This window comes from Sus scrofa, chromosome 11 (assembly GCF_000003025.6).
Source record: "Sus scrofa isolate TJ Tabasco breed Duroc chromosome 11, Sscrofa11.1, whole genome shotgun sequence".
In the NCBI taxonomy this organism is placed as follows: domain Eukaryota; kingdom Metazoa; phylum Chordata; class Mammalia; order Artiodactyla; family Suidae; genus Sus; species Sus scrofa.
This window is the reverse complement of record NC_010453.5, coordinates 7,475,099-7,498,204: the sequence shown is the minus strand read 5'-3', so window position 1 is coordinate 7,498,204 and position 23,106 is coordinate 7,475,099. Positions and strand designations below refer to the sequence as shown.

General features: G+C 50.1%; 1 long non-coding RNA gene across 1 annotated transcript in view; it reads left to right on the top strand.

Moving 5' to 3' along the window:
- LOC106505256 overlaps window positions 1-18,318 on the top strand; it is a 32,572-nt gene extending 14,254 nt beyond the window's left edge. The window contains exons 2-3 of the long non-coding RNA XR_001299473.2: window positions 2,722-11,303; window positions 11,969-18,318. This is a non-coding gene — a long non-coding RNA (uncharacterized LOC106505256). The remainder of the gene's footprint in view (window positions 1-2,721; window positions 11,304-11,968) is intronic.

The following is a 23,106-nucleotide window of genomic DNA, read 5'->3' as shown; positions in this document are numbered from 1 at the left end:
GGAAACCACAACCCAGGCTCCTGCCCCAGCTCCACCACTGCCCCCACCGCCTCCTGACCAGCCCGTGGCCCTGTGTGCCGGGGCTGGAGCACCCCTTCTGCTTGCAAACTGTGGGTAAGAAATCATCTTTGCGATGGCAGATGTCTGCTCTGTTGGCCTCACTGGGCCTCAAATCTCCTATTCCTATACCATATGCTAAAATGGGCACTAACGGCTATACGTGGGGAAAGGTCTTTGGGTGAGAGCCTGTTAGAGCCTCCGGCTTCCCTGTACAAGCCACAGTGAGCCTTTGGCTCCCCAGAGATCCAGGTATCGCGTCCAGCTGCCACCCTGCTGGTGTTCCATAGGTATCTCTACCTGCAGTATCCTTCACTAGAGCTCCCTCCCATCACACACACGCACATGCACACACCTCCCCCCCAGCCTCCCTGCCTCCACTCAGGGCATCGCCATCCATTAAATTGTTTACTCCAAAAAATTTGCTGTCATCCTGACCCCTCCCCGTCCATTCCAATCCATCCTCCAACCCCATCCATCCTACCCCCAAGATATCCCTCAGTTACCCATTTTTCTCCGTCTCTACCAGCCTCCTCTAAGCCACTCTCATTTCTAGCCCGGACTATCTCAATGGCCTCTTCAACTATTTCTCCATACAATAACCCAAACCATCTTTTTATTTCTTTTTAATTTAATTTCTTTTTTTGCTTTTCAGGACTGCACCTATGGCATATGGAAGTTCCCAGGCTAGAGGTCGAATTGGAGCTGCAGATGCCAGCCTACACCACAGCCACAGCAATGTGGGATCCAAGCCACATCTGTGACCTACAGTGCAGCTCACAGCAATGCCGGATCCTTAACCCACTGAGGGAGGCAAGGGATTGAAACCGCATCCTCATGGATCCTAGTTGGGTTCGTGACCCACTGAGCCACAACAGGAACTCCGAAACCACCTTTGTAAACAATACATCAGACACCTCAACTCCCTTGGCTTTAAGATCTTCGTCGTACAGAGTAGGAAAGGATAGAATACATAACCCTCCCTGTCTAATCCAAGCCCCGACCACCTCTTCAACCAGCTCTCACCACCTGGCTCTGCTCCCTCCCCTCCGTCCACCCCCACCCCCACCCACCACCACCACGCCAGTTTCTGACTCTTTCCCTGCCTGGAATGCCCTCTCTCCACCCCCGGCCTGGGTGCTAGGCCTTACTCACCAAGATTTCTGGTTCTCTCTCCTCGCTGTGATATTTGCTGTGGCCAGTGCAGTGTCACCTCCGGGCAGCTGCTCTGAGAGCAAGAGTACATTCCTCCACGCTCCGCTCCCTGCGCACCCTCTCCATCAATGTGGAGGTGCCGGCAGATCAAAGCTCCGGGGCCCCCGAGTCACATGTGGAGGACAGCTGCCCAACAGCTGCCCAGACCCTCAGTGCTTTACTGTGAGTGAAAAGTACAGTTTTAAGGGATAAGCCATGGAGATTTGGGGGGCTGGTTATCACCACCTATTTGCCCAGCACAGGCTGGCTGAGAGATTTTCAGCCTCCCATCGAGAAGCATTACCTGGATCACACACAAGTGCCCTTAAATTCAGCCCTTGTTTTTCTACCGCAGCCTTTTCCACTCTTCCTTCATCACCCTCATCACAATTTGTAATTATATATTTCACTTGTATTTATTTGCTCATTGTTTGCTTCACCCACCAGACTGTAAACTCCAGCTGGGTAGGGGCCGCGTCTGATTGGTTTGTCAGGGAACCTGCACTGAGCCTGCACGTAGTAGGTGCTCAGGGACTCCTTCTTGAATAGACGGACGGATGGATGAATGAGTGAACGAACACCCTGGCGAAATGGTTGTTATCCACGCCGCCAAAGCCATTGGCGTCCACCCCCCTCCCCACTCCATCCTCCCCGCTTCCTGTCCTGTCTTCTGCTGCGTTGCCTGCCCTCCCTCTGCTTGGACCCTCCTGGCCCCCTTTCTTTCCCCCTCTTGCTGCCTCTTCTCCACTTCTGCCACTGCCGAGGAAGGTGGAGCTCATAGCTCAGGAGTCTGCCCTCCCGGCCCTGGAGACCAAGGGCTGGGGTTAGCTGCGTGCCATTGTAATTAACGAGACAGAAACTGCTGGTCCCTAAATGGGTGACAAAAGAAAAGAGCTAGACATCGGTTTTCGTTGGTATCTGCTTTCGGGCTCTGAAGGAGTCGCCTGCTTCCGCTCCTCGGCTCTCTGTACGCGGGCGCCCACAGAGGCACGGCCCGCGCAGCCTGCCTCTCCCCACCGGCTCATCGCAGAGACACGCGGGACCATCCGCACGGGGTCCCAGCTAGAACGGGGACCGCATCGTCTCCATTCCCGCCACGTCTGACTGTCATTTCTGCAGCGTCTCCATTCCCGCCACGTCTGTCATTTAGTCCTGAGCTCTCCGTCCCCGAAGTCTGTCCCCGGCCCACCCCACCCCCATCACCCCAGCTCACGCCTGCTCCTTCCTGAACCCACGGCCTCCCAGGCCCTGAACTCACCCCATCTGTGACCTCTGACCCAACCAGCTTGGCGGCGCCTCTGTGTCTAAGAGGAGGCGCCCACACCCCGGGGTGGCCTGTGGGCCCAGCTCATCTCCCCACCCTGGCCTCTCGCCTCTTGTCCCTTGTCCCCAACTTGTGGCCATACAGGACCCTGGCAGCTTTCAAATCTGTGTGGTGCCCATCCTGCTGAGTTTTATCTTATGTTACAGACATCCCTTCTCGGGGGACAACCGCCTGTGCTGAGCAAAACAGCGGGAAGAAAAGGCTCTCAGACACGGTCAGAAGGAAAAAAGCAAGAGCTGGAGAACCACACCACGTAGAAGATGAACAGCAACTGCCTCCCTTCTCTTTTTAATGTAAGGTATCTTGTGCATACAAGAGAGTAGGTCGTGTAGGCTCAGCTTGAAAAATATGTATAAAGCAAATACCCTTGGAACCATCATCAAAGTCAGACACAGATCAGGGCCAGGGTCTCAGAGGCCCATCCCTCGTGAGCCCCTCCTGGTCACAGTTTCACGGGAGCAGACGTTGGGGGTGGGGTGGAGAGGAGAGGACCCAGGAGCAGGGAGGTGACGTGCTGGGAGGCGAGAGCAGGGGCGGGTAGCAATGGCCAAGAGGGTTTTTAAGGACAGAAAGCCTAGTGCTGGTGTTTTAGTTACCTGGGGTTATAAGGTAGGCTTTTTTCTCCTGTAAGCCTCCATTTCCAATAGAACGTGTTTATGTATCTGGCAGTGGGGCGGGGGGCGGGGGGGCGCAGAGGGAAATGGAAGCGACGGGTCCGTCCCAGGTTTGGGCTGATCCTGCAGCAGAGACCAGGGAGTATCCCAAGATGCCGAGAGGAAAAGGAAAATTCAAAGGACACTGCGCCTCAGAGTTGGGGGAGAACTCGGACACCCCATGGGGACGTCCATCCCGGGGATTCTCCCCACACTTGCATCCTGACCTCAACTTCCATATGGGTCCTGTTCCTTGTCCAGGAGACGGGAGCCCAGGAAAGCCCAGGGAAGGAAAAGCATAAGGGAAAAGGCACATCCTCCCTCCCTCCTTCCCTCCCTCCCTCCTTCCTCCCTCCCTCCTTCCTTCCCTCCCTCCTTCCTTCCCTCCCTCTCTCGTTCAGCGGGTGTGTGTTGCATGCCAGGCGCTGTGATAGGAGGACTGGGGGTTCCAGTGGGTTGTTCTTGCTGGGGGAGGGGTCTGTGCTCCAGCACTTCTCCCAGCCCCTCCCTTGGGCCTTTGTGGGGAGGGTGTGGGTGACACTTCAGGAGGACGCTCCCCTTTGCCCTTTTGGGGCCTTTGAGCAGCTTATTTGAGACCTATGGGAAGTGACTTTGTGCTAATTCCTCTAGGTAACATGACACTGTCGCTGTTTCACCTTTTATGTGTGAGGTGGTGGTGGGGGGGAAGCAAGGGCATTAGTGGATACTCAGAGCTAGGCCCCCTCCCTGGCCGTCTGTCTGGAGGCTGTGTATCCTCGTGCCTGTCTCCTGCATGCACACTGTCAGATGCTGGCAGCTGGGGAACATTCACACGGACCTAAGAGCTAAGGATGTTGGGGGCCTCTCGATACATCGGGGCCCGTTTTGGGACCCAAATGCAAGAAAAAACCGGACATCAAGGCCTACAGGAAGAAAAGAAACCTCCATAAAGAAATACCAGGAGGACCCCGCTTTTGTTGATCACAGCTCTCCCTCTGCTTGTTCTGGGATGTGGGTTGTTACGGAGGTGGGGGAGACTGGACTGGATTGAATCTGGGGGAATTATTGCCACGTAGAGAACGTCATTGGCTGCATGAGCTTTTATGGAAGTTTACCCTTTGAGCTGGTTTGAGGTACCAGATTGGCTACTACTGGAAGTAGTTATAGTCTAAATCTCATGAGGTTGGAGAATCAGGTTAGTTTCCTCCTTCCCCCAAGATTCCAGGAACTGTTGGGGGGGTGGCATGGCCAGCAGGCGGGGCCCTCAGTGCTGGATAAAGCCTCTCTGATGGGAGGATGAACAGATACGGCTTGGAAGAGGCACATGCTGCCTCACCCAAGTCCCCACCCAGGAGGAAGCAGGAGCTCCACCAGGCCTGAGGGCCGCTGCTCTGGACGGTGGCACCTCTCTAAGGGTCAGTCCTGTGGTCACCAGTGTGTTCACTCCCAAGGATCTTTAGCAGAACCTGTATTAGCAGAGGTGCCCCGGGGTCAGCCGAGGTGCTGGAGGCTCAGGAAGACCCCTGGGCATCGGACCCTCCGAGATGCTCACTTCTCAGACCTGTTCTTCAGGGCCCTGGGGCACTGCGTTTGCTGTGCACCCTCCCAGGGTGGCGTAGGGACCCTGGACGTCCCTGGAGGTGAGGGTCAGGGCCTGCTGGGAAGGACGAGCATGACCTGAAAAAGACGCCGGGTTTTGCTCCAGCCGCTGGAACCGAGGTCACGGCAGGATGTAAAAAAGTTAGGTTCTGCTAACATTTGGAAGGAAGTAGGAAAACACAAAGCACAGAAACGCCTAATACCTTGTGCTTTTGATTCTTTTTTTCCTTTGAGTACCCCTCAAAGCCGTTCACCACTTCAAAACCAACTGTTTCATCGAACGAATGTCTGTGCTCTGTGCGAGGCGGGTTGGGGCTTGGAGCTGTGGGAGACACATCAGATACAGGCGCCCCCAAGAAGCCGGAAGTCCAACAGGACAGATAAAATGGGGTCACAGTTATTACAACACCAGAGAGAAAGTGATGAATAGAGTCCCAACACCCCATGTAGTTTAGAGGAAAGAGAGGCTTACAGATGGGGTTACCTGATAAAATACGAGAGGCGCAGTTAAATTCGCGTGTCAGATAAACAATGCATGTTGTGTTAATATGTCACAAATATCGCTTGGGACCTACTTATCCTAAAAAATGATGCATCGCGTAGCACTGTCTGTCTGACATGCAAAATGTAACTGTGTCCTGGGTTTTCATGGGCTAAGTCTATATACCCTATTTATGGAAGATTTTGTGGAGTAAATGGCATTTCATCTAAGTTTTCACAGATGCGGGAGACGTGGGTCTGTGGAGAGCCGCGGCTGCCGCACTTCTGCGGGCCCCTCTGATCCCTGGAGATGTCCCCCTGCGCACTCGCAGGGAGAAACTCTGCAGCTTCACAAGGGGGCAGGAACTTTGATTTCTCCTGCTTGTCACCCTGGCTGGCCAAGGGCCAGGAGGGGTGGGTCCATGTCGCCGTCTAGAAGGGCCGGGTCACACTGAAGTGGCAAATAAACCCCAGCATGAGCCGCTCGCGTCCCCGCTCCGGGCCCAGGCTGAGGGCGGGGGAGCGGGAGGGGAGGCCACTATCTAGGACATCGCCAGTTACCATGGCAAAGGGGAAGGATGCTGCAAAGCAAAGCTTTTACAATTTACACTCAGGAGTGACGCAAATGCCCAGTTCAACAAGACAAGAAAATGCCCTCCTACCACGTGCTCTCAGGGGAGAGAAACACAAAGGTCTCTGAACAGCCAGAAAGACCACCTCCAGGTGGTCCAGGTTTCGGGCTGAACCAACTACCCGGCCTTAAATCTTCCTGCCAGCCCCACCCCACCCCACCCCTCGCCAGGCCAGGAGTCCCCCAGGGCTGGGTCCCAGCATTCCTGGGGAAGAAGCCCATCTAGGTCAGGGCTGTCACTGTAGACATGCCGAGTGAGTGGTTCACTGTTGTCACCCCTGCTCCAAAGCAAGCGAAACTCCCCTCTCCCGCCGTGGTGGCCGTGGGATGGTTAGGAATCCAGGAGCAGCCCTGCAGCTGGGGAGACCCGCCAGTGCCCGTGATGGGTGGCAACTATCTGGGAACAAAGAAGGGGCTGACATCAAGGTGATTCTCCCCTGTGGCAGGGGACCAGGGGGGCTTGCATGTTGGAGCTTTGGGGGTAGGGGGTAACCACTCAGTGTTCAGCTTGGGAAGGGGCTAGAGGGGTGACCGGTCCCCTGGAGCCAGAGCAGCAGGAAGCTGACCCCAGAGTGACCCAGAGTCTCTGCCTGGCACCCAAAAGCGGCCTGCCTTTAAAACTAGCATGGAAAGGAAATGAAAAATGCCTGCCCAGGGCCACCCAGACCTAGAAGCGGTTTATGAGGCAGTTTCAGGAAGAAGCATGACTAATGCTGTTATTGCTCCAAGTACCCTGGCTGCGTGCCAGTGGCCCTGTCCCCACCCCGCCTCACAGTCAGGTGTGGGCCGAGACAAAGGGGCCTTCTGTGCACCACGGGGACAAAGACTCAGGGGAGCAGACAGGGTGTCAGGAGCTGGGGAACCCGCACCCCCACCCCAGCCGTGGGTGCAGCAAATGACAGGGTGCAGCAAATGACAGGGTGCACCCAGGGGGGTCCTCTGGCTGCCAAGGATTATTCATTCCTGAAAAGAGAAGGAATCCAAGCTCACAAGGAGCCAGAGGTAGGTGCGGGGACGTATGGAGAGGCCCTGCCCTCTGCCCTTCCAGCCTGGTGCCCAAACACACGGCCCCCCGCCCCCACCTACAGGGCACAGGGCCCTTCACTGAACTCACCCTGTGCTGGGCCCTGACTTATCTGCTACATTTATATCCTATTAGTTAATTTGCCCTCAAAAAAAAAAAAAAAAACCCTCTTAATAAGAATCTATTATCTGCAGGTGACAGTGAATGAAATTAAGGCTCAGAGAGGTTAGTGACCTGCCCAAGGTCACACAGCTGAGGCTGAGATTCAAATGAAGGTCTGTCCCACCCCAAGGCCTGTCCCCATTCCATAAGCTACACCTAGTAGGGTTGCAGTAAAGGCCGCTGCCCTTCCGTGGAGCAGGGCTGGGAGCAGAGCCAGGTGAGTTTTACTGGCTTCTGGTGCGAAATTGAACCCAGTGCCTAAACCTCAAGGATGAGAGGTAGTATTTCAATGCGATATTTTAAAAATTGAAATTGATGCAAAACATCCATGATGAACCAAATAGCAAAACAGAAATAAAGCCAGGATCCAGCCTGCCCATGTGGGATGCGAGGGTGAGCCCTCCATCAGCTCGCCCTGGATGTCCTGCCCCTCCCTGGTGGTTTGATGTGCATCTTGGGTGCAGAGCCTCCAAAACATCTTCATCCTGCCGACGGGCATCCCCCCCACACACACAGCCGGATCACCACAAACCTGCCAGAGGTCCCCGAATCTTCTCCAGCCCAGTGTGGCCGGCACTGGACAAAACTCAAAGGTCTAAAGGTCTCCATCCGCCTGGTTTCCCCCCAGTCTAATGTCACAGCCGGCTCTCGAAGCACATTTGCTCATAGCTGGCTCTCAAAGCACAGATTCAACCGATGACTCTTCCAGGCTCATGGTCCCCAGCCCTGCACAAGAGGCTCTAGACCTGCAGCAACCTGGGCCCCATGGCCCATGAAAGAGTTTTGGGGCTGGGCCCTGGCATCTGGGTTCCTACAAGTGTGGCCAGGGCAGAGAAGCAAAGATTGAGAGAATGACTTATTTGGGGCCACTTGGGGGTGGGAGGGTGAGCAGGGCTGCATTTTCGTAGAGAACATGTAAAAGCAAAAAATCCTCGCAGACCCAATTCTGCACTCGAATGACAGGCTTCAGGCTTCAGTGGGTGAGCAAACAGGGCCTGCCATCTCTCAACTTTCACGCACAGGCGGGCCTGACTCAGGGGAGCAGCCGAGACTTACATCTTGGTTGTATGTCAGCCACTCGAGGCCACAACAACACTAAGGCAAGTAAAACTGTGGCAGCCCCCAACCTTAGTTCATTCAATGGCTGGCATGCCCAAAAGGTCCCACAAGGAACGAGTCACTGGAGATCTTTGTGTCCCCAGCTCCCAGCACTGTGCCGACCCCAGAAAAGATCTGCTGAGCTGATGAACGAAGGACGCATTGTTTTCATCTCCTTTAATCAGCTCTGTAAGGTGAGGCTGCACCTCACTTATGCACCCGAAGGCTGTGCTGGCTGTGCCCTCACCCCCCATCCACTCAGCCCCCTGCTCTCTGCCCTGTCTGAGCACATCAGCGGCTCCCTTCTCCCCTGGTCCCTGGTTGGGTGTGGTCAATGGGAGGCCTGGCCGTTCCCAGGACAGGTAATATGCAGTCAGGACCCCAATGCTCACGCCCGCTCCCTGGGTTGTTGCCCCAGACTCCCTGTGCCCTGTACCCAGAGGTCACTGCTCCTCTCCAGAAGGTCTCCCCCTCTGAGGTCCTGGGGACCACTCCTCTCCGGATCCCTCCATCCTCCCAGGACCCAGGATGCTACGCACTGTGTGGTTACCAGCCCGGGACACTGCTCCACCCATTGAGGTTTTCCTACACCCTGCCTACACCTTTGTAAACAAATCTTCGACAAATTGCCCTAATATGAGTGTGGCCTGTGTTTCCCACAGGATCCTGGAAGGGGACCGGGAGGGCTAAAACGAAATTCCCTGAGGTCCCTCAGAGCTTTAAAAATGCAAATGCACTCCCTCTCTCCTTCCAATTAAGTCCCTTATTAGAAAGCGAGTTCTCTCTGAGGGAGGGTGGGTTGTAAGCATTTGCAAACGTTTTAGCCTGTGTCTTCTGCAAACCTTCCCACCGTGGAATCCCTAGGGGCATTTATGAAAATGTAGATTCTTGGGGGGATATCAGATATCTCCCGTCTGAGGCTGACCTCGGGGTGTGGGTTTTAACAGGCACCCCAAGCCCTACAAATGCAGGAGGGCTGCCAACCAGCCTCAGAGGAAGCCAGCGGTTCCCAAATTTCACGTGCATCAGAGCCTCCCAGGGCTTGTTAAACACAGGCTCCTGCCCCCGTTCCCAGTGTTTTCTGTGGGTCTGAAGTGGGCCCAGGAATCTGCATCTCCAACAAGCTCCAGGTGGTGAGGATGCCGCTGATCCAGCGACCACACTTTGAGAGCCTTCGCTTTGAGAGGCTCAACCCCCACCGGGAAACACTGAGCCTGTTACTTTCCCCTCTCTGGACCGTTCCAACCAGACAACGGGCGTCCACAGACTCCCTGCAACTGGAGGGTTAATTGAGGTCAGGTCACAGCTCTGTCAGGACATCAAACCAACATGTCAAGTGACAGTCCTGGGGCAGATCTGAGCATGCCATTTGTTTATAGGAGGGGCTTGCCAGTGGGGACCTGGCTGGAATGGGGGTCAAAGACCTGTTTTGACACATCTACTTCTTAGCAGGTGCAGTATTTCTACTTAGATTGTATCTTATTTGGGGAGGCTTAGTGTTGAAGGACAGGGTTGATGGAGATAATTGGGGGGTGCTAAACCCCAAGCCACCCCTGGGCACTGCCCCTGTCCCTGGAGGGGGCAGGGATATCAGTCCAGGGCCAGAAGCTGGAGGTAAGAGAACAAGTGGTAAAGTTCCCAACACAGGAATCCAGGCGAGAGGATGACACCAGGGAAACAGAGGCAAATAGGGGAGACGGCAGAGCCCTGCAGTCCCCGAGCTGGCCTGGGGGACCTCAGCACCCCTGTGTGCCTTCCCTTGAAGCTGTCAACATTTCCTGGCCCCTGTCTCCATCACTACGCCAGACTGGGGATGGGGCGAGTGACAGCATGGGGGGTGTGGAGTGATAGAGTAAGGCCATCATGGAAGATGGTTCTCAGGGTTGGTCTGGGGATTGGGTCAGAATATATGGAACCCAGCTGTTGCCTCCATTTTGGGGTTCCTCTCACGGCAGGAGGTGTTAAAGGGGGCAGTAAACCCGGAGAAAAGAAGCCCCAGCTTAGCAAGATGGGTTGAGCAAAGCAGAGGTGTGGCCCTGAGTCTCATTTTGTCCTTCTCTCTGTACACACACACACACACACACACACACACGTACGTGCACACGCGCACACACAATGCACACACACAGGCACACAAATGCACATGTACATACACACAAAAACATGCACACGCACACATGCACATATGCACAAATCCTCTGCGTGGCTGTGGTTGTCATCAATATCTTTTACTAAACATTTCTGGTTCTCCTTCTAGTCACAGAGCACAATTGCACTTTCTAGGCCCCTTGAAATTATGTGCAACTGTGGGACATGATTTGAACAGTGAAATGTGAACAGTAGTAGTGTCAATTCTGGAAGAAAATCTTAAAAGCCTGTCAGCGATTTGCTGCAGTATTTTCCCCTGTGTCCCACTGACCAGCCATGTCCCAGTTGGAATTTTCTCCAGCGCTTGGATCCCAGAGAAAGGGCTACACAGAGCAGAGCCCCAGCCAATCAGTGGTAAACATTTAGACTGAGACTTAAAAACACGAACAACGCCCTTGCTGCTGCAAACACTGAGACCGGGGTTGGGGGGGGTGCATTTTTCTCCACAGCATAATCTAGACTCTAGACTTTGCTCCCTGGCCCCAGCTACATTTTCTCTGGGGCTAAGAAGGAACTGGAGAGACATAAAGTTAGGGACACAGTTTCTCTGCACTTGGTGGGGACTGGTCGACACTGGGGAAAGACAGAGGAAAGCTTGAGACTCAGCTGCAACAACTGTCAGAAGGGAGTCGGCGCCAACGCTCGTGTCCTCTTGCCAAGTTATGCCTCTATTTGCTTGTGCAACAAACACTAAATAAAATCTATGCAGCCTGGACCTAAGTGTGGCACCTGTCTTCAAAGGACAAGAATGAACGGCACAGCCTCCATTCCAGGGGGCCACAGTCGGTGGGGGGGGGCATGTGGACACACAGTCACCGCACAAGTGCAATTGGAGACACAAGTGCCCAGCGCCACGGGGAGCAGCAGGGAGGGGCCCTGCCTCAGGCGGCTGGAGGAGGCTCCACAGAAAAGGCGATGGGAGAGCTGGGCTCCGAACACCAGCCAGACCCAGAGGTGAGTGTCAGCCCCCCGGGGCCTGGGCCCTGGGCCCCGAGGTCTTTCCCTGGCCGCTGTTGGCACCGGCTAGAGAACAGCCTGTCGGCAGGAACTTCACAAGTAGAATTGTTTTCAAACTGGGGAACTAACAGGGTGTTCCCGAGACAAGCCGCACTGACCATGTCCAGCAGGGGCAATTCTAGCGCAACCCCACTGAGGTGCTGATTGGCTGCACCTCCGCTCTCAGAACTTTTAGGAAGCAGACACACAGGAACAAGCCCACGTCCGGAGGAATAACGTTAAGGATCACAGGCCTGGGGGGCGGGGAGGGGGGGTGTCTCTGAGACGCGATGTGAGGATATTATGCAGAATTGCCCAGAACCCAGGGAGACAGTTTGCTGTAAGCAAATAAAAAGACAGATAATAGCTAGACGACATGTAGATAGATGACAGACTAGATAGATAGATAGATAGGTAGATAGATAGATAGATAGATAGATAGATGGATGGATGGATGGATGGATGGATGAGTTGGGGGTATGTAGGCCAAGATTTCTGAGGTCTCTCTTTTAATTTTGAAAACACATCTGCACAGACTACCATCATTCTATTTTTGACTTGCTTTATCATCAGGTTTTACAAAAGTGTAAAGATTAACTTTTATTGATTTTGTCCCATAAAAGGTGGTTCTACTGAAAATGTTTAACGAATCAGATCAGAAATCCACGCCGTCTCGCCCAGGGACAGTCTGACTCTTGCCTTGGTACAAGGCGGTGGCACCTCCTTCCGATTAAACCAGAACAGAGATGAGTCCAGTGCATTGTGCTCATGACAGTGGAAAGCATGTCATTTCATTGAAAAGACACGGGACTTCAGATCAAGTGCCTGCCACCATGTTGGTAAAATCCTGTCCCCCAAAGTGACACTAACGGTCTGTGGAGCTTCTCTGGCCCTAATTGCTTAGCAGTAGAAACTCTTTGGGTTGCTCCTCCTGCAATCAGTCTCTCGGTCATTACCACGAGCCCGAGCTGCCCAAGCCACATACCAAGGGAGGTGGCGGCGGGTCAGGCTGAAATGCCTGCGGCTGATTTCAGTGCACGAAAGACCCCACTTACAGGTGAAACTCGGAGCAGGCGGGACAAACGGATTCACACAGTTTAAAAACCAACATCCGCTTGAATAGAAATAAAAGGGTTTGTTTCTGCAAAACTAACACAATAACACCTTTAGACCAAATCACCAAGTCTTGGGCATTTTCAGCTCAACTTGCCCTGAGAGAAGTCTTGACTTCTTGGCGCTAAAATTCTGTCACACAAAGAGATGACATCAGGGGACACCAATGACCAATGGGCAAGGCTCACCGATGTTCTGCTCGTGCTACCAACAAGAGAAAATTTTAACACAAAATAAACCAAACCTAAAGGAAGTAACAGTGCCTCTCTCACTCTGAAAACACCATAAGGAAGGCTCTGGAAGGGAAAAAAAGTCCAGTCGTCACTAGAGCTCTGTCTAGCACATTGGGCTACTTCGAACTATAAAAGTGCAAAGTTCCATTACAGGCCCTGGACTGTCATCCTATGTTACTCTGAGTTGTGATTCTTATTGAACTGATCTCTGGCCTGTTTTTCAGAGTTCCCGGGACCTGTGAGAGCAATTTCAAAGCTTTAAATTTAATTTCCTTTAAATGTTAGAACGTGGGACGGGATGAGGGAGGTTCATTGCTGCGCCCCCAGCACCCAGGACAGTGCCTGGCACACGGGAGCTGGTGTACACATCCACTAAGTGCTGATGGAACAGAATGGGGCATGTCGCCAGTAATTCCTTTTCAGGCTGCAGTTTTCTGACTCGATGTCCCAATACACATCCCATGACCAAATTCATTAATTCAGCAAATATTCTTGGAGCGCCAACCCCAAGCCCGTCTGGAGCTCTGGGGCCACAGTGGAGAGTGGGGCAGGCAAGCAGCCTCGTTAAAGACACAGTGAGGAACCCTGGTCTCCACCCTTGAGCTGCTTATAATAGGGTGAGGGAACAGAACAGATCGGAAGCAATTAGAAAACAATTAAGTGTTAAATTACATGCCTCTCACTAGCCCAGGGGAATCTCAGAGGGAGAAGAAGCTAGTGGAGTCATTGCTGTTTTCCTGGAAGAGGTGGATCTCTGGCTGGGCCCGGAAGAAGCTCTGGATTTGAGAAAGCAGCGCAGAGCAGACAGAGTAGACTGTGTCAGCCAAGGCAGCTATGCACAGCCACCCAAGGAAAACCAAGCCCGTGGATGTCCGGGTACACCCAGGACTAGGACCACTCCCAAGAGCTTGGAGACTCTCCAAGGACTTGGGAGAGTCTGGATTGGACTTCAGAAAAAACTCAGCTGCTGCTACAGCTTCCCTTTCTCTAAAGCGGGACCTGAGATTATTTCCTTCCGGCCGGCCACTCTCTTAGAAGATAAGCTGGGGTTTCTTCCACTTGCTGGCCCAGCTGATGGTACCAGAGTCCCCAAGGGACCTCTGTTCCTGGCCCCACCACCAGAGTCTCTGATTCAGTGGGTCTGGGATGGGATCCAGGAATCTGTATGTTTTTAAAGCTCCCCAGGCGGTTCTATTAATCAGCTTGGTTTGGGAACTACTCTCTTAGATTAATTTCAAAGACATTCCCTTTCTGAGATTAGGATGAAAGGGTGAGCATATAATCACCAAGGCAGTAGGTATGATTTATGACTACAAATCCTTCCAACAGATGACCTGGAGACGTCACACGGAAAGAAGTCAACGCAACACTTTCCACTCCCGTGACCTCCTCATTGAGTCCAAATGGTCAAAATTTGGCTGAAATGAATTAAATTTTGCCTTTATGGCACAGGCACAGGCACAGGCACAGGCTGATGAATGAACACGAGAGATTTTCTTTTTATTTAAAATATTAGGAAGCTGAAGCTCTCCGTGAATTGGAGCTAAACTAGATTAATGTACTGATTTTCCTTATTTAGCTATGTCAGTGTGTGTGTCCAGTGCTTGAAAAATGTCCACTCAGGTCTCAGATGTTCCAAGCATAAAACCAGGAACTGTGAGTTTCCTGGATCACACACACTGCTCAGAGAGTAAGACCGCATCCGCCAGCCTTAAGAGGATGGAGAGGATGGTTCGGGGCCCAGTTTTTGATGCTTATTAATGTTTCAAGGTATTTTCCTCCTCTTGGACTCACCTAGCGAATCCCTGGTTCCATCTTTTATATGTAGCTAATTTGCATACTGCCCTGGGGATGGGTTTGCATTTTGCTCTCTTTGTCTGGGTGTACAATTCTTCTTATTGTCAACAGGAGTTATGTGCTCAAACAGAAGGCTTAAAATATAGCTGCAAATTCCTTCCTGGCCAACACACACGTGTACAGGTAACATGCATGCTCTCCTCATCTCACTGTGTTCTTGACCCTTGCTTAATCCAGGACACCAGAGTCCAATTTATTTGTGTTATTTCTAAAATCTGACCAAAGTTCCCCCGAGGTCATCACAGGATGTGGAAATTAACTAGTCTCTCCCATACTGAAGCTGTACTGTTTTCTGAGGTCTTAATGGCTCAGAGGATGTAGTTATTCTCTGAAGACCTAACTGTACGACCTAGTTTATTATTCGTTCAAGATTAGTTCTGAATCGCTGGGAGCAAATCTCAGTGTCTACATCACTCTTAGAGCAGGTTATCACGCGATGGGACCTACTTCTCTTCCGAAATGTGTGTCTATATTGTTTAAGTAAATAGCCAGCCCAATAATTATCATGGCGTTACGGTGACACTGGACAGAAGAACCATCACAACTGCACACACCAGAGAGCTCAGTCGTAAATATTCCACATCATTATCACTATGATGTCACTGCAATTTCAGCATCCGCCTCAATGACAGCTTAGGGTTCAAGATTTACTTCCATGAGAACTGATAGGTGCAAAAGGCAGGGCACAAACACCAGGGCTAATTATATCTACGGTCATGTTACATTAGTCATAATCCTACAGGAAAGCAAACATCAGACTTGCTATTAAACTGACAGGCTATTCGCGCTAGACCCCGTCTCCCCGGTATACGTGCCTTGGAAGGTTCGGAGCGCATTTTCCTGTTGGAATTCTACTCTGTGGCGTCAAACATCTGCTTTTTTTCCAGAGCAACCCATTTTCGATTATTCTGGTGAGTTGGCACAGACATCAAAGGCCCTTCCTGGAGGCCATTCAGTTGCTTTCTGCACCAGGTGAGTGTGGATCAGGCAGGCACCGTGCGAGTGGCTGAGGATCCAAAGAGGCAGCTCCTGGTCTCGAGGAGCCCTGGGCCAATGAGGGAGAGGTGGGGGGTGTGCTAAGCACAAATCCAGATGCGTAATCCCAGGCTGGGCTCAGTGTTAGCACAGATGCAATGGCTCTCTGAGAGCACGTGACACCCCGCCTGGCCTGAACTGAGAGGCCAGGGACACTCTGGGCCAGGAAGGAGAGGGTGAGGTAGGAACAGGGCCCAGGATGTGCTGGGAAGGACTCAGGCGTCTCCCAAGCAGGAAGAGCCAAGAAAGGTGCAGGTGGGGCCTGATGCGATGCAGCCAGGCGTCCCCTTCAAGAACCCGGGCTTGGTCCTAAAGGCAACTGGAACCCATAACGGCTTTAAGAAGGGGTGACTCTTCAGATTTACACAGAGAAATTGGGTTTAGGTGGCAGTTCAGAGGAAGTGTTGGAGAGGCGCCAAAACAGAGGACATTAGTTAGCCACGAGGGCTTAGTATCGAGACTAGGAAAGTGGTCGGAGCACAGACGGAAACAGCGGATGGAAGCAAGTGCCCTACAGGAGATGAAATCCAATGGCACTGGGCATAAACAGATTTCTGAGCATGGGGGCAGGAGCGTCGGTAAGGCCCCCTGCCCTTCCAAGTTGCATAACTTGAAGAATGTGGCCTCGCTCACCAGAAGTGGACGGGATTTGCAGGACAGGGTGAGAACAAAACGTCGGAGGGGTGATGCTGAGCAGCCATGTGGAGACGTGGGCTAGAGACACAAACGGGGAATTACTTCATCATCGTCTGCATGGTCATGGCTGTCCTGGGCACGGATGAGTGAGATGAGAGAGAAAAGAAATGAACCCCAAGTTTCTGGAAAACGATTCTGAAATACAGAGAGGATGTGAGTCACATTACCTCACATCCAGCTTCCTAAATCTCACATCCACACGGTTTCATAGTTCTAGGTGACCCATTAGGACTTTAACAGCTAAGTTGAAGCATCATTGTCATTTCAACACCGGAGAAAACTTAGGGAAAAGGCTTCGTTTGGGCAGACCGCCAGTAACACTGGCTTCTGCTGTTTAAAAAGCCACAGATCACCAAGTTGCAAACAAAGGTGCTTACAGGCACCCGGGATTGTTCGGAGAGATGGCAGCAGGGTCAAAGGCAGGCTCAGCGTCTGCTGTGAAGGACATCAAATGCGCCCCAAAGTTTTATTTTCAGGGCTCTTCCACACAAAATCAAGGAAGTTTGCCCAAGATTACTGCTCCTTTATCTTGCTTACTCATTTTGTTAACCTCCATCAAGCAGGTCCAGGATACATTTGACCTTGAGGCAAAGATCGTTATTTTTACTTATCAGCTCCCTGAGAACATGTCGATGGAGGTAGAGTGTGATTACTAGCCTCTGGCCTCTGTGTCCCCTTCCCAGATTTTGTACCCAGAAGAGCCCAGGTCCAATGGCTCCCTTCCAGACACCAAGGAAACAGCATGGCATCATGAGCTGACATCTCCTAAACCCAGGACAGCTGAGGCCAGCCCAAGGCCACCTCTGTACCCCTACCCTCTCTGCACTAGTTATGGTCCATCTTCAGACATGGCCTTTCAGCTCACACAAAGCACTGGTTTGGGGCCATCAAGGCTGAGCAGCAAACACTGCAGAGAGGGCCTGGGTAAAACCCACTTTTCTAGCCCGTCTGTTCCAAGAGTGTGGGGTGACCATGGCTGTAGGTGAGAGGGCCAGGGATCGGCTACGGGGTGGCCCCAGGGGAGTGGGGGTGCTGGTCTTCAGGAGGCTGGAGCAACAATCCACCAATTCAGCTCAGAGCCAGACAGATGCTGCTACTATCTGTCTAGTCTGGGTTTCCCTGAAACAGAGCCCCACACTGGGAACGTGGGTCTGGTGTGTTTCTTTAGAAGATGGCCCCGGGAAGAAGGAGGAAGGGAGCCAGGGAAGAAGGGCAAGCCACTGAAGGGGGGGTTACGGCTGTGACAACAGGCTCACCGGAGGCGCCTTGGGGATAATGTAGGTGGGTCTAAAGGATGGGGAGCTCCCATTCTCCGTGTCTGGGGGACACCCCAGGGCACCTTAACTACTCCACACTTCAGATCTGCTGTGGAACACTGTTGGCAAATTTCCACAGCCTCGAAGAAAACGCAGAGACTGGCAAGCAGAGAGCCGCTCCGGCAGCAGAGGCGGGACACTGTCTCCCCCAAGAGTGCTTTGTGGCTAAACGTGGATCTGAGGCTACAGTCAGCTCAATCCCTGTTGTGTGCAGGACACCTCAGCTCTCTTGGGCCTCCGTTTCCCCACCTATAAAATCAGGGTGAGCATTAACACCTAACTCCTGGGGCTGTTGCCAGGATTAAAACAAAATGTGTTGTAAGAACACCCTTAACATGTTCGAACACGCTTTACAGTGTAAGGAATAAACCTTGAAGATGGGGAATCAGGCTCTTTTGCCAATAAAATGTGAAGCGGTACAACCCCTGCTGAGAGGACCTTGGCAGTAGCTAGCAAAATTACATATGCATTTGCCCTTTGAAGCAGCAATTCCAGTTCTAAGAATTCTTTCCAAAGATAAGCTGGCAAAAATATAAAAAGAACTATGAAAAGACAAATGTGTGAAACAATTTTTTAAATGCCTACATTTTGAAAAAGCAAAAGCAAATTGAAACAAACTTTGCTCCATAACCTCTTGCTGGCATAACCACACCAACAGGAACGGGACCAGGAAAGGACCACACCATATTTTCTTGCGTATCTCTAGTGGGATGTGTAACCTAAGGACAAACGATGAGAAAAGAAAAACACAACCTAAACTGTTTTCGATATTTACACCAACTGTATTGTTGGTGGCTAACGGCAGTATCATGTTATAAGACTGTTACGTGTCTACTGTGGGATAAGGCAATTCCAGCATGGAAGAAAGGAAACCGTACAAACCCAATGGGATTGGGTGAAAGCTTCACTGTTCTAAATTGAATGTATCTGTATATATTCATGATATGTTTTATCTTAAACAAATGAAATGTACAATGCCCAACTCTGAGCACTGAGAAGACAGACACGTGCGTTTCAGTGGCTTCTAGACTTCATGTCCTACTGAAAGGAACCTGGGCTCCTTGGAGAAATGACCAGTAAGGAGTCAGAGAAAAGAAATGTATTAGATGGGCCTGGACTACCTTGTCCAATAAGGGAAGAAATTGTCAAAGGCCATGGGTCATGGCAGAGGTCAGTTGAAAAGCTCCAGTGCTGAAGGGACTGGGAGCACCAACAAGGAAACTAAATACAACAGACTGACATGTATAAAATATTTTTCATAGTGATAATTAAAATATCACATAAAGATCCCCTTGCTGTACAGTGGGAAAATAAAAAAAAAATAAATTAAATAGAAAAATATATATATCACATAAAGATACTTTCTTTCCTGAAGGATCCATTCCTTTGAACAACCAGAGTTGATAAGGGGAATTTCTTTTATATAGAAGCGTGTCAGCTGATTAATGAAGAGTGAATGATAGCATATTTCCATTCTCAACTCTTTTTGTGTGTGTGTGTGTGTGTGTCTTTTTGCCTTTTCTAGGGCCGCTCCTGCAGCATATGGAGGTTCCCAGGCTAGGGGTCCAATCGGAGCTGGAGCCACCGGCCTACACCAGAGCCACAGCAACGTGGGATCCGAGCCGCATCTGCGACCCACACCACAGCTCACAGCAACACCAGATCCTTAACACACTGAGCAAGGCCAGGGATGGAACCTGCAACCTCATGGTTCCTAGTCGGATTTGTTAACCACTGAGCCACGACAGCAACTCCTCAACTCTTAAAAAAATGAATGGATCCGCACTATTGAATTTGAAATTAAAACCACAATACCATTTACATTAGCATCACCCTAAAAATACTTAGTCATAAATTTACATAATATGTTCAGGATCTATATGAGGAAAGTTATGAAATTTTGATGAAAGAAATCAAAGAAAATCTAAATAAGTGGAGATTTTCTGTTTATGATAAGAAAACAATACTATTAAGTCTATTGCTCCCAGCTTGATCTACAGATTCAACGCTGTCTCAATCAAAATTCTGGCATGTCATTTTGTGGCTATTAAAAAAAAAACAAAACTGATTCTAATGTTTTTATGGAGAGGCAAAAGATTCAGAATAGCCAGCAAAGGACTGTAGGAGAACAAAGTGGAGGACAGGCACTGCCTGGCGTCAAGACTTACTCTAGGGGAGTTCCCGTCGTGGCTCAGTGGTTAACGAATCTGACTAGGAACCATGAGGTTGCAGGTTTGATCCCTGGCCCTGCCCAGTGGGTTATGGATCTGGCGTTGCTGTGAGCTGTGGTGTAGGTCATAGACGCAGCTCGGATCCCATTCCCACATAGGCTCGTGGCTACAGCTGCGATTAGACCCCTAGCCTGGGAATCACCATATGCTGCGGGCGTGGCCCTAGAAAAGACAAATAATAATAATGAAGATAAAGGAAAAATATCTAAATGACCTTGGGTTTGGTAATGAGTTTTTAGGTACAACACCAGAAGCATGACCCAAGAAAGAAACAGATCAATAAGCTGAGTTCTGCTAGTTAAAAACTTTTGTTCTGCAAAAGACATTGTTAAGAGGAACTACGGACTTGGAGGAAATGTTTGCAAAACACAAATCTGAGAAGAGACTTGTATCTTAAATGTACAAATGATCAAAAACACCCCACCAAAGAAGACACACAGAGGATCCATTCCTCTGAACAACCAGAGTGATAGGGGAATTTCGTTTATATAGCAAACAAAGGTCTGAGAAGATGCTCCACATCATGCCATCAGGGAACTGCGAATTAAAACAACAACGAGATTCTCCTGCAAACCCATGAGAGTGGCCAAAATCCAAAAAAAAGGGTCAATCTCAAAAGCTGGCAAAGATGTGGGACAAGAGGAACTCTCCTTCATGGCTGGGGGAAAGCAGAAAGGTACAGCCACTGTGAAGGACAGTTTGGTAGTTTCTTAAAAGCTAAACACATTCTTCCCATTCATCCCAGTAATCCTGCTCCTTGGTACTTGCCCAGGTTAAAAACTTATGTCCACACACAAAAGTTTGTGCATGAATATTCGTAGCAGGTTTATTTGTAATTGCTCCAAACGGGAAGCATTAGCAGATGAGTGGATCAACAAACTGTGGTACATCTGCATGACAGAATACTATTCAGCAATGAAAAGATGAGCTATGGAGTTCCCTGGCAGCTAAGGATTTGGCATTGTCGCTGCTGTGGTACAGGTTTGGGGGCAGGGCCAAAAAAAAAAAAAAAAAAAGTTATCAGACCACAGGAAGATATGGAGGAATCTTAAATGCATGTTAAGTGAAAGAAGGCGATCTGAAAAGGCTACACACTTTATGCTTCTGACTACATGAAATTCTGGAAAAGGCAAAACTGTGATGACTGTAAGAGGAACCATGGTTGCCAAGGGCTTAGAGGTACAGGGGTGGGTGGGTAGGCAGGACACGGGATTTTTAGGGCAGTGAATCTATTCTGCGTGGTTGTGTATGGTGTATACGTACCACTGCACACTCATCAAAACCATAGAAATGTACAAAACCATGAGTGAAATTTAATGTAAACTATGGACTAAATAAGAATGCATCAGTAGTGGTCCATCAGTTGTGACAAAGGTAAACACTAGGGCAGGACGTTAATAATAGGGGACACTGTGGGCGACAGGCAGAGAGTCTATGGGAAATCTCTGTACTCTCTGTTCATTTTCTCTGTAAATTAAAAACTCTTCCCCCCAAAAAAACAATAAAGCCCACTTATCTTTTTTTTTTTTTTTTTTTTTTTTGTCTTTTTGCTATTTCTTGGGCCGCTCCCACGGCATATGGAGGTTCCCAGGCTAGGGGTCCAATCGGAGCTGTAGCCACCGGCCTACGCCAGAGCCACAGCAACGCGGGATCCGAGCTGTGTCTGCAACCCACACCACAGCTCACGGCAACGCTGGATCGTTAACCCACTGAGCAAGGGCAGGGACCGAACCTGCAACCTCATGGTTCCTAGTCGGATTCGTTAACCACTGCGCCACGACGGGAACTCCCCACTTATCATTTTTTAAAGGAATTGTATCTAGGCAACAGTCGTCAATGGCTGTTGATGAAGAAACAGAGAAACGACCACAGGTTCTGTGCCTTCCCGAAGGAAGAAGAGAATTACACCCCGTCTCAGGAAAACAGACTGAAAGAAACAAACAAAACCCTTGAGTCTCATCAAGCCTTTCGCTCTAAACTTCCAATTGGCACAAAATACCATCGCCCTGTAGAAAATTCGCAGAACAAAGCAACAGGCCCAATCACAACTCAGGGAGGCAACCAGCAGAATGCAGACTGTAGGATACCCTGCAGAACAAACCACAATTTCTTCAGGAAATACTTCGTAAAGAGAAACAGAACAGAGTTAGAAAGAGAACTCGCAGATTCACAGAGACTCAGGATCAAGCAGCACTTTAACAGCAGGCATCCCGACTCCACTTCCTCCAGAATTAGTTGATGTTCAGGCAGGAAGTTGTTTACAGGTGAACTCATGACACCTCTGACTCGCCTTCTGTCTCAGACCTTAGGTAACAAACCTGCAGCTGCTTTTCTAACAAACTGTTGATCAGCAAAAATAAAGGGACTACAGAAACACTCATTTTTCTGGGGTTCCCTTTTGGGCCTCATGCAAAGACCATTCTGTGTAAATGTACAGTTAACTCTGATTTGGAAATCTGAAAATCAGTCCATCCTTGTCATAAAATTTTTTTTACAATTGTAATTATATTGATGTTCATATTGTGTAAAATAACTCATTTAATAAAGTAGTACTTTGATTTAAAAAAGAGAGAAAGACTCAGGAGACCTATTGAGCAATTGCAATAGAGAAACCTTGTTAAGATCTGGATTCAGACAAACTGGGGGGCAGGGGGGGCACTCAAAACATGATGACCATTGATAAGACAGCTGGAAACACTGAATACTAACTGGATATTTTATGATATATATTTTTAGTTATGAACATGATATTGCACTTTTACGCCTAAAATTAGAGTCTTCTTTTGGAGATCAATACTGAAATATGAATACGGATGAAATAATTTGTTGATTACCACTTGCTTCCAAGAATCCGGGGGAAGGAGAAAGAATAGGGGGCGAGATGAAACAAGATCTACCATGAGTTGATTTTGGTTGAAACTGGGTGATGGAGAGAGGAAATCCTTGATTCGCAGGGTCAGAAAACTATGGCCTGGGAGCCAGATTTAGCCCACCAGTTATTTTTGCACTGCTTATGAACTAAGAGTTACTTTTACATTTTTTAAATGGTAGAAAAAAAATAAAAAGAAGATTTTGTAACACGTGAAATCATATGAAACTCAAGTGTTAAGTGTCCACAAATCAAATTCTACTAGAACCTAGCAACATCATTGATGAACCATCTGGTTCATCTGGGGCTGCTTTTGTGCTGTGATGGCAGAGTTGAATGTTGAGGCCAAGGAAAATAATGGTTGTCCATGGAATTTTCAAAGAATTCCCTCCTTTTACCATTCAGCAAAAC